General features: G+C 37.0%; 1 protein-coding gene and 1 long non-coding RNA gene across 4 annotated transcripts in view; one reads left to right on the forward strand and one right to left on the reverse strand.

The window, feature by feature from the left end:
- Nucleotides 1–2,307, reverse strand: part of LOC121296860 (protocadherin-1-like) — a 122,702-nt gene extending 120,395 nt beyond the window's left edge. The window contains exon 1 of one of the 2 annotated variants that reach the window (XM_041222732.1): nt 1,586–2,306. The gene's annotated coding sequence lies outside the window, so the exon portion shown is untranslated. Of the gene's footprint in view, nt 1–1,585 lie in introns of both variants that reach the window. The other variant, XM_041222733.1, reaches the window with a different exon arrangement.
- A 153-nt stretch (nt 2,308–2,460) lies between these two features.
- LOC121296984 overlaps nt 2,461–12,445 on the forward strand; it is a 30,021-nt gene continuing 20,036 nt past the window's right edge. Inside the window, exon 1 of one of the 2 annotated variants that reach the window (XR_005947124.1) lies at nt 2,461–2,538. This is a non-coding gene — a long non-coding RNA (uncharacterized LOC121296984). Of the gene's footprint in view, nt 2,539–8,345; nt 8,461–12,445 lie in introns of those variants that run through there. The other variant, XR_005947125.1, reaches the window with a different exon arrangement.

The following is a 12,445-nucleotide window of genomic DNA, read 5'->3' on the forward strand; positions in this document are numbered from 1 at the left end:
TTCGCATTGTGCTGAAGCTTTAATTAATTTCATTCCTGTCCTTCCTTTACACTGGATTACAACCACAAAACAGGTTTAGCGAAAACAATGGTTTATAATTACAATGATACAAATGCAGCTCTACGATATGACAAGGAGAAGTACACTTGCCCCTTGAATCTCTCCTTATAATGATGGTGCTATTAAAGAATTAAGACTGGGCGTCTTTTTAAAAAATACAATTAATTGAATTTAATGGTGAAAGCACTTTTGTGAGAAGGTTGTTCGACGCGATTTAAACAAACACTTGCAACTGCTGGGTACACGGCAGGCTACAGCGTTTTACAGTAAGGAGAAGTTGGTTATTCTCTCACATTCCTCTCCATAGAAAGTCTTGATAAGTTTACAACACATTCTAGGTTCACCTGTGAATGTACTCAAAATAAATCACAGGTGTTCGTTGATTTGGAGTCTCCCGACTAACCGACTCGTTCGTAATTCGAAGGCGAAGCTATAAGCAGGTACAACAGGTTATGTGTCAGTTTATGAATTGTCCTTTGACTACAAGGAAACAAAGGCATTCTTGGTCGGGTGCGGTGGTTTCAAATCAGTTTTCGACATTCTGTTAATAAAAGTAACCCTCATTTCATACGTCTGTATTGATGTAGTGCAAACAGTTTGATATGTTTTAAATTGCAAGTTTAAGTTTAACTGTCAAAAAGATACACCTCGCACTTTCATCCACCGTCGTAAATATTCTGTCTAGTTTTAAATGCAGCTAGTGGAAATCAAAGTAAAACTAAATAAATACAAAAAGAATAAGTGTGTGCGGGGATGGTGGTCAATAGACAGTACCACTAAAACAACAATCTGCAGTAGTATTTAGATTACGTATTGTACACAAAATATAAGAGGATCTGTGATAAACAATTATCTATGAATGAAGTCGATAAATAGATGATAATGTTGATATACAAGAAGTTTCCAGTTCCCATTGCGACTCCTAAATTAGCAATAAGCTGCGTGTTTTTAAATTGCAATCCATTCGCTGTGTTATGGATTTTCGTCGAAACACTCATTAAAATAAATAAACAAATAAGCAGCTTTAAGCATTCAATGTGGAACACACACACACACACACACACACACACACACCATGTAATGTTTCAATAATATCTAATGGTTAATTCGTAAAACGTGTGAGATTGTTGAATGAATCACCCTGTCCAATTGAAATTAAAAACTGGAGCTTTTAAAATACACTGTCAAAGTCGCCGGTTCTGTTTTTCGTCATACTAGCAGCATAAGACTATATCCGCACCTCTATGTATTGCAGATGATTGAATTTTAGATACATAACTCATACAATTGATATACTTTGAAAAGATTAAATATCAGCTATACGCTAGGCGTTCAAGGAAAATTCAATACCGAAATCTCATATATATAAAGATTTTAGTCTATAACTAAATAATGTAAACCACACTACGGAGTGTCATTTGTTCCATTTGTCAACACGTAAAATAATTGGATTCCTTATAATACAACTTTTAGAATACAATAAAATAAGAATGTTTAAAATTTTGAATACATTTGCCGTTCTTACCTTTGCGGGTGATACTTGCTCCTCTAGCCGGCTGTGCGCGCTTCTCCCCGGCTAGGAGCTGCGATCCCTCACCGCTCCCAAACAAAGTCAGCTACACCAGCCCAAAAATCCTTTTTTTTTTTTTTTTTTTTTTTTTTTTTTTTTTATACAGATTTCAGTAAAATACAATCCTCTGAAAAAGAAAAAAATCACGGAATGATCTTAACCACCGGTTAATGTTACTCCTTTAAAACAAAATGCAAATAACCTGCTAAAACAAGGTCCAACTGGGTTTGTACCCTTCTCTTTCTGAAAAGTCTGAGCACTGGATGCAATTCTTGAGTCTAAAAATTTTTTTTGATGCAGCAACGCACACGTGATTTTTGTTTTTTTGACAATCCTTTTTAACTCAAAGGGAACCCAAACTGTTTGCAACTCCGAACCGGTCTAACTGCATTCCTCTGCTTAAGCTAAGAACGTTGTACCACTGTCATCAAACTGATACCGTCATCTTCAATGAATCGCCAGTCTTCAACGCTTCCACTTGATATGAATCACAGACAGGTCTGGACAGTATGTGTTCACCCGCTTCCATATAGTATGTAAATAAGCTATGTTTCTATAGTGCCTCTTTGATTGTAAGATACCACAGTAGAGTCACATACACAGCAGCACACCTTGCCCGGGTATGCTATGCATGTGTGTGTGTGTGGAGCAATTTCCAAGTGCGCTCGCTCTCTCTCTCTCTCTCTCTCTCTCTCTCTCTCTCTCTCTCTCTCTCTCTCTCTCTCTCTCTCTCAACAGTAAGGAGGTGGGGCTATACAAAACCCTTATCAGCCTTCAGATTCTCGCTATTTCCCAATCACCTGCAACTGTGCAGAATTTGCGTGTATTTTTTTTCCTTCACATTTTTTTTTTATTTTTATTTTTTATTATCTCCCTCGACTTACTTGTTGGAAAAGCATAATTTTAAGGTTAGTTCAGCTGTTTTCTGTCTGAAGTCATACATGATGTCTGTGAATGTACTATAGATATATGTTATATATATATATATATATATATATATATATATATATATATATATATATATATTATATTCTTCCACAAAAAAAAAAAAATCCAGCGATGTTTTTCATTTGTAGCTTGTACGTCTTTGCTTTCGTTTTTGTTTGTTTTATGCAAGTATCAGTTTCATCCTGATTTGCTGCACATTTTCATTTGCATTCGGTGAAGCGACAGAGAGTGGCTTTCGGATGCGAGCATTTTGATGCACCACGAGAAGCAAGCTTGTTTTATAACCCATTCCTCAGTTTATTTACGATTGTCACCGTTATTTGGGAGAGAATGTGTCCATTAAAACAGTCGATTTGCCACTCCCATTACAGTCCTTGTTAATCAACGTTATGTAATGGGTCATTTGATTGTTTACATTGTAAGGGTCACGGCAAACTGTCTCCACAAAGCCGGAGGGGGTAGTGATTGGTTCTTTCCAATTGCTTTACAGTTCGTTTTTGCATCTCAGAGGTTGTTTGCATGTTTATAGCCTAAGCCCCCCCAAGCTTCAATAAAGACACCCCCCCCCCCCCCCCCCCCCCCCCCCGAGAAACTGGGCAAGTTGGCACACAAGATTTCAATGGAAAACCTCAAGTAATTGGAACAAGTCATGCTGGTTCGAGTGGGCAGTGTGCAGTGTTTTTACCACCAAATACAAGCAAGGTACACAATGCAGTTTAGCAATAAAAACCACATCTCTCATGTGAACATAATCCTATGACAAGAAGTAATTATAAAACAGAAACAATCTATTTACTGCTTTATAATGTAGGCCGCAATATAAGGAGAGGCGGACAAAAAAAAAAAAAAAAAAAAAAAAAAAAAAGTACGCCCATCACTTGACTCTTATCAAAACATATTTTGGAAATTTACTAGAAGCGGTCTCCGATGTGAAGAACTGTTTTTCAAAGGTCTTTATAGCTTTAAGAAATCGATGTATAACCGGTGATTACATTATTTACAGTAGCTGTTTCCTCAGTGTGATGATTTCAATCGCTCACTTTCATCAACCTGTTGAAGTAGAACCGGTTCTTGCATTTAGTTTGCACCGGGTTAGTTTATCAGACTGGAATCTGGATAGTTTTTGGGGTGGAGCCCTAGTCAGTTTATTTTAAAATGTTACCAAACGCCCAACCTTGTGTATCATCCTACTTTCAATAATGTTAAGCCTTTACTGCATGCAGATTGTATTACACTGGCAAGCACAACACGTCTTGTAAATTCTAAAATCAAAGAGTCCACATATTTCACCGTGTGTTGTTGCATCAATACGTTTACTAACCAACGGGCTTAAACACATATATTCTTTCACCAGAGGTGGTATCATAGGTGGTGTTATTCTGTACCATACCTTTGTTTAATACAAACAAAAAACACCAAAAGTAAAACTATGCTATTCGTACATAATCATTACATTCGTACTTAATCATTACATTATTACATAATATGGCCAAAATACTGAACCTTTTAGAAAATAATGTCACTAATAGCAAACCATAATGGAAAAATCCAGGACTGCTAGATCAGACCAATAGGGATTGGTGAGCAACCACAGATGATGAGGTTGCACTAGCTCCTTTTTTGGTGTGTGTGTGTGTGTGTGTGTGTGTGTGTGTGTGTGTTTGCGCGCGCGCGCGTGCAACTATACAAATGAAAGTAACACCCTCTGCAGATTTCAGAGAGCCAGGGAAGGTTCTATGCTGTACATTGTTCACTGGGCGCCACCTACCGATATTTTTTGGTATACTGGTATGCAGTAGTTCCGTATTACAAAAAAAAAAAATAAAAATAAAAAAAAGTTCCCCTTCCACTCACACAATTGTAATCAGTGTTTATGATTAGACGTCCCAGTATAAAAAATAAACACTGAAATAAAGTAACAATCTGATTCTAAATTGGAAAGCCGCATTGCTATTTAAATTGGTTATGCGGCATGAATCCTAGTTAAATTACCAGTGTAATGTTATTTTCACTTTGCACTTTGATGATGTACCCCTTTATAACACTACACAAATACAGTGCAGGAAGCCTAACCTATTTTATTTTAATGAAGTGCTTAACAACTTCGAATCAGCGATCCATCACATGTACTTAAGGTAATTGTTCAATATATGTAATGGGAGAGGTTATATTATTATTATTATTATTATTATTATTATTATTATTATTATTATTATTATTATTTATTATTATCTATGGTCTTGTACTTAAGAAACATAACAAGACCCCACAGGATGTGAGTGGGAGCAATGATTTCAATTCTGTAGCAATTAGAAGTTAACCCAGCAATCATATATTTAAAACAGCATGCATCTCTAAAGTAATTACCAGCCAGTTTCAAAAGTTTAAATTGGTAACACATTCCTCTTATTATTGGGCATTCTCTGTAAGCAAAGAACTACCTTTTAGTTCTTAGTAATCACAATGGGAGATTCTGTGCCAATCAAGTGAGATAATTGCACTAAAGTAGCTGCAGAAATACCTCAGTCCTTGTATAGACAATTTTATGCCAAAGATACAATGTCCTATTGTCAAGATGAAGTCACTCCAATTCATTGTGCATTGCAAGATCACTTAGGAGCGCAAAATGTGTCAAGCCTAGAAGAATACTTCCAAACTTGGATTAAATCAAAATGATGGAGGTGCCGTAGCCATTAAAAAGTATAGCTATAGTGACACCATACACTTTGATTTACTGTAATTCAGGCCATAGCCTACTTCATTGATCTAAACAGTGGCAAATCATAAAATAGGACCCAACTTGACACAAAATTTTACAGACATAAATAAACTAAAGAGACTCAGATGCTCAGTTTGATTTTCAGAACCAATAGTAATTTAATGGATGTATTATGTCCACCACTGTTTTGATACATTGAAAATATGCCCCCCAAACGTAAATGTTTGGTGGCAAAGGAGTTTGATACCCAAGATTGTGAACGTCAGCTTGCTTATCACAGTGCTAACCAGGATCCAACCAGATTCCTAGATACTTCTGATAGCAATCTGAACAGGAGGTGGTTTATTCAGTAAGTTAATGATAAAATGATTCCTCCAGTGGTTCATTCTGAGGATACAGCAGGTTGCAAATGAAACGTTCACTTTATGGAGTTTTTTTTTTTTGTTTACTGAACGATTTAGCTGGAACTCAGATAGTATAGAATGTGGGGCATTTTTTTGTACAGTATTAATATGTGTAGATCTTTCCAGTAAACTTGTTATTCTGTTTTCATCAGCTGTCTGAATCTCTATAGTATATACATCATGAGGATACTCCATGAATGTGCATGGAGTATTGTAGTTATTGCACTAATGAAGATGGCCTATGATCGACTGATGGAGGCGAGTCGGTTGTTTATGGCCATCCTGAGTGAAATATACATAATACTTCATGAATTTTTATTAACTGCACTAAGCAACCGCATATTAGCAACATGGCCTAATTTAGAACAGCGCAATTCACACTGTAATTGAATTTGATTGAATGTAAGAAATTCCATAATTATGTGGTAAAAACAAAACAAAAAAAAAAATCTGTAACTCCAGGATTATTTGTTGACAAAAAATATACCTACAGGTCACAGTCTTGATGCTTTTAGGGGGAAGACTCAGCTTGCCCTGATATAGACAAACAAAATCTTTAACCGCAGATGCCTTAATACACTTAAATCGTCCACTTTTGCTGCATTTATCTCAGTGCCGGTAGAGTCTGGTGAATTCTGAGACATGCGCGGCATTATATTAAAAACTATATATATATATATATATATATATATATATATATATATATATATATATACAGTGCCTTGCAAAAGTATTCAGACCCCTGACCAATTCTCTCATATTACTGAATTACAAATGGTACATTGAAATTTCGTTCTGTTTGATATTTTATTTTTAAACACTGAAACTCAGAATCAATTATTGTAAGGTGACATTGGTTTTATGTTGGGAAATATTTTTAAGAAAAATAAAAAACTGAAATATCTTGCTTGCATAATTATTCAACCCCTGTGCTGTGGAAGCTCCCAATTTGCACGGATGAAAGAAATTGCCCTAACGAGGACACAATTTCCTTACCATTGGCCTCCACCTGTGAACCATTAAAGTTGCTGTCACATTTTCTGGATAAAAACCCCACTGTTGAAGGATCATTGGTAAGGCTGTGAATCTGAAGGAAAATGAAGACCAAAGAGCATTCTACAGAAGTTAGAGATAAAGTAATACAAATACATAGATTAGGGAAAGGGTACAAAATAATATCCAAGTGTTTGAGCACAGTTGGATCAATAATCAGGAAGTGGAAGCAGCATCACATCACCCAGACACTACCAAGAAAAGGCCATCCCCCAAAACTCAAACAAAAAAGAGACTTGAGAAAGAAGCCACAGAGATGCCAACAATCACTTTGAAGGAGCTACAGAGTTCAGTGTCTGGGAGTGGAGTAATGGTGCACCAGTCAACCATATCAAGAGCTCTGCATAACATTGGCCTGTATGGGAGGGTGGCAAGAAAGAAGCCATTACTAAAAAGTACCATCTGAAAGCACATCTGGAGTTTGCCAGAAAGCATGAGAGTGACCCAACTGAGATGTGGGAAAAGGTTTTGTGGTCAGATGAGACCAAGATAGAGCTTTTTGGCCAAAACTCAAAGCGCTATGTGTGGCGCAAACCTAACACTGCCCATGTCTCAAGACACACCATCCCTACAGTGAAGAAGGGTGGTGGCAGCATCATTCTGTGGGGATGCTTCTCTTCAGCAGGGACTGGGCATCTTGTTACAATTGAAGGAAGAATGAATGGAGCAAAATACAGGAAAATACTGCAAGAGAATCTGCTTCAGTCCGCTAAAAAACTGAAGCTTGGGAGGAAATTCACCTTTCAGCAGGACAATGATCCCAAGCACAAGGCCAAAGCAACATTGGAGTGGCTCAAGAACAAAAAGGTGAATGTCCTGAAATGTACCTGTCCTCGTCACAAAAGCAAAGTTTGTGGGGAATAATAGCCGTTTTCTATACTTTTGAGACATAAGCAATTAGGAAATAACACTTACTACCCAGGAACAAAAAAAAAAAAAAAACAAATTGTTACACGGTGTAATATGCCCCATAGAGCATTGAACACAAAAGGCATTGCCATTCAACACAGAGCTCATGAATCACTGCTGCACATGTGCTACAGGGTCAGCAGGGTCAAAATCATCCCATAGAGCACTGAACATTAATAATCCACAGAGAGGTGGCACCTCAGCCTTTCACAGTATCTGTTTGCTTTTGTTCCAACCCTGTTCTAAATTGTTCAATTGAACCAATTAAACTATCATCTAGACCCTGATGTACAGTAGGTTATTATCTGATTTTACCTGTTAAACCCGGAGTGGAATGGTCCTCCAGGAACGTGATTGGACCCCCCTGATTTAAAGTTATATTCATCCATAACTATTTGGACTGTGATCTTGCTCTCCAGTCACTCAGCAGTGGCTGTTAATTGCTACAATATGGAGGACACTGATTATTCTTCATAGGAAGAAGCTACGACTAAAACAGCAGCTTCGTTTCCATATTAATTGGAATACAGTTCCTCCTGACTCCGTTCATTTCTGCTTATCACTCTGGCTTTTTGGCAAGCTTTTAAAGGTCAGGTTTTTTTTTGTCGCTTCAAAAACATCTGCAGTTTATTTACGTCATTACACAACTGGTGCCCTCTGAGTGCTTCCTGTACTCCCTGGGTGCAACAGGTCAGAGTTCTGCACTATAACAGCATCTGTTTTATTTTTGTACCTGAAGTTGATATGCCTGTGGGCTTTTCAAAGACTCTGTAGACTGCGGGACAAGCAGAGAGATGGTAGGTTGTTGTTTTAGATATTTATTTGGCCTTTGGAGATTTGGGTTTGGTAATAAAACCTGAATATAATGGCATGTATTTGCTCTGACCTTTGGGGGGCAATTGTCCATACGTTTTACTCCAAAATGCAATTTACACTATGATTCTGAAATGAGAAAACACCAGTTAATGCTATAAATCTAACAAGACTCAACTTGTGAATACTAAATCTATTTCTAAGTTTATTTCTATTTTGTAACTGAGCAAAAGGCCTTGGTTTCCAATCTACCTTTAAGTGAGAGGGAAAACAGCATTCCTCCACCTGGAGCATACTTACCGCAGTTTCAGAATTGCAGGGGTCAGTAAACATCATAGGTATATCTGAAGTATTAAACTTTAGACATCTTTAATTTATATTACTCTACCTTTTGAAAATGCTTTCATTAAAATAATTACTGACTATAGAAGAGAAGCTCATAATTTCAAACCAAAAGGTTAATGAGTTTTATTCATGCTTCATGCCTATGCTATTTAGTTTACAATACACACAATGCTTTTCATTCAAATATAGATTTCTACATAGGCTTTTAATAACACTTTACATAATTAAAAACATGCTCACTTTAACACTGATTACTTTTAATAAGTAATCACTTCTAGTGACACCAAGTCTCTATTACACTGTATCAGATACGTGTTTATAAAAGCTTAGACAAGCTTAAACTTTCAGGAGAGTTATATTTATATTATACACTGTGGTTCTCACCTACAGAAAGGGGACCATTTGTGTGCAAGTTACGATTGTGCAAGTCCTTCCATGCATCTCGGCATTTCAGTAAGGGCTGTTTTGATCATGTTCCTAATGAGGAAATTGAAAAAAAAGGAGGTGCACACTTATTGAATATAAAACACAATACCAGCAGTCCGTTGCTTTGTTTAGTTCAAGATATTGATGATAGGCAAGTAGGCAGGCAGTTGAAAGATTTCATGGAATATGCTGTAATAATCCTTCACAGCATGAAACACAGACCACAGACAGTATACACATATCTATGTAAACACACTTATTTGCTGATTAGTGATCAGTTCCTGTACCTATGTGCCTTTAATTAAAGTTGAATAAAGTGTTATGAACCTTATGAATAAACCTGACACATTAGCTGAAATTGAGCTCCAAGTCATATGGCTCATGAATAACTGTGTTTTGTCTACAGTAAGCTTTGATTTTTAGAAAGTACATTACTAATTGAGAATCATTCTTTAATACAACAGTTTTGCTTTGAGGCATATATATAATTTAGGAATGCCAGGAAATTCATAATACAAAATAACACCACATACCTATGCAACAGAGAGAGCCAATAAGATGCAAAGATAAACATCCACTGTGGTGAGCAATCCTAAAACCTATTTGAAATATATTTGTAGGTTAGTCTTAAATATATTTTTAAAATATTTACTAAAACTAAGTCACTGGAAAGAGGAGCATTTCTAAGCGTTAAGGTCACCCATCAGAGCAGACGGGCATGTTAACATGAAGATCCACTCTCTGTATTATGTGTGTGTGTGTGTGTGTGTGTGTGTGTGTGTGTGTGTGTGTGTGTGTTTGGCATGTGCAGGTGAGTGGTGTAAGTGTGTGTCTCTTAGTTATTTAAAGTTATCTTTACCTGAAATAAACTTTAGATTAAAGATTTAATTACAAAATAAAGCACTTAATTAGAAAAAAAAAAACATGTTTTCCTAACCAACGCTGGAAATTTGAATGTTGCCATAAAACAGGTCATGTCTAACATTACACATGTAAAAGGTGGTGATTCAATTTCAAGGGTTTAACTTAGTCAATCAATCCATATTCTATCCAATGGGATTTCCATTGGCTTCAATTACAACATCCAAAGTGATCGAAGCATCATGTCTGCAAGGTCACAGGAAATCTTGATTCCTGATGAAAAGCCATCACAGCTCTAGAGGCATTGCTCTTGGCATATTGAATGTATTAAATGTGTATTTGCTGTTCAAAGGTCAGTATTACTAACCCATTATTGCACTAACATCTGCTTTTTATACATTTCTGAACTTGGATGCTGAAAAGATCTGCGGTCCAAATGCTGTAGAAGGTAAAGTTACTAGAAGAAAAATAGGCATTTTCCAGCAGCACTACAGGGGTGGATCCAAACTTTCATGAAGGTGTAGTGGGGGGATGCTAAAGACTGTCATGAAGGGGGGGATACCTAATTCGAAATATACCATTGAAGTAAACAATATTTAGACATTTTTAATGGGGGGGGGGGGGGGCAAGGACACCCCCCTCCCCCTCGGATCCGCCCATGCATGACCAATTCAAATATTACTGTAAGAGGCTATTTCACACATTCCAATGCTGGCAGAGGGTGGCTGCCATATGTACTCAAGTGTTCATGGGAAGATATTTTGTAATTGTAAGGTTTTAATACAAATGAGACATCCAAAGCTAGCCTTGTAATGCGCCATTGCACCTACTGACTTGCTACAACACCCTTCATTTGAAATGTTGCTCTGAAAGGAAACAATGAAACTGCACATATGTAAGCACGGATCTGAAAAGAGATACGATGCAGAGGGCTATTCAAGGAGCTAAACAGCAGAACTTTTATTAATCTTCTTTATTCCCCTTGGGAGGCTAGGCTTGTCAGAGCAAGTGACATCAGAACAATTATGCAGTCCCAGTATCCGCAGAGGTCCAGGGCAGACTCAAGACAATTATTGCTACTCTTGTTGCCATAACAGCCTCACAAGTAAACATGCGCTGACAGGCCACCATAAATTAGTCTTGGCTACTCACGTAAAACAAAACAAAAAAGGTTTATTCAGTTGATATAAAGAGTGTCGGGTCTTAATATTCTACTGAAATCATTTACAAATGACTCTTATCAGTAAGAACATATACAGTACAACTGCAGGAAGTGTGGTTTTTATTCATTTGAATGGCGTTCGTATTAAGATCCACCACTGATAAGATTAATGGAAAAGACCCCATGATCTTCCACTTGTAGTTTTCAAGTGACTTATTTTGAAGGCATGGTCCTGTATTTAATGTTCACATTGTCACATTTTCTCCACGCACCTTTTTGTGTTACTAATTTTTTAACAGACTTTTTTGTGTTTATAGTTAGTATTTATGCAGAAGTAACTTTACAGGATAAGGCAAATTTATTTCATACTCAATATTTATTCTTAAGTGTTTTTCATATGCACATGTACTCCAAGGCGACACGTATAAAAGGCTTAAAACCCTCACAAGAAATGTTTCTGACCAGCACAAAAAATGTTTGTGAGAGAAGATAGATTTTTTTCCCCACAAGCGCGCAAAGCAGCATATTTATCCTTTTCCTACTGCACAACCATAAGACTGCTAGGGCAGCTGGGATATCAAAATCAGTACTGTTGTAGAGGATTTAGTTGGCATGAAAATGTCATTCAAGCAGACAATGCTTGGATGGTTTAACGTCCACTCTTCCCACCGATCTGAGCCCCCATACCGCTGCAGGAGGCAGCCGATGAAAACGCTGATTCATTTTCGCTCATTCCCTTGCCTGGAACATCCTCTTCACAATTTCTACATCTATTTAAATTGCTGTTATCTACACAAACAGCTTGATCCAAATCTGATTTTACAGAACTCATGGAAAAATATTTTCGTAGCATACTCTGTTTTCACTCACCACCGTTTTGTGAGAATTTGATAACTGTGATGCTACAGCCAGAAGCTTCTTCCTTTGACTGTTTCAACAAATGCCACCTTTCAGAACAGTGTTTGTGGTGCCAGATTAGGAATGTTTCCGAAGATTTTTCTTTAGATTTTTACAGTCCTTCACTCCATTTTCAGTAAGTGGGGTCTTTTGAACTTCTGAAAAAGTGTCTTCAAGGAAAGTAGAAAACCGCACCTGCCTGCTTATTGTACTCTTAATACGAAAATGTATTTTAATATTTTGATGAAAATTAATGGTTTTGCTTACTAAAGACAGTT

Source organism: Polyodon spathula, chromosome 22 (assembly GCF_017654505.1).
Source record: "Polyodon spathula isolate WHYD16114869_AA chromosome 22, ASM1765450v1, whole genome shotgun sequence".
Taxonomy (NCBI): Eukaryota; Metazoa; Chordata; class Actinopteri; order Acipenseriformes; family Polyodontidae; genus Polyodon; species Polyodon spathula.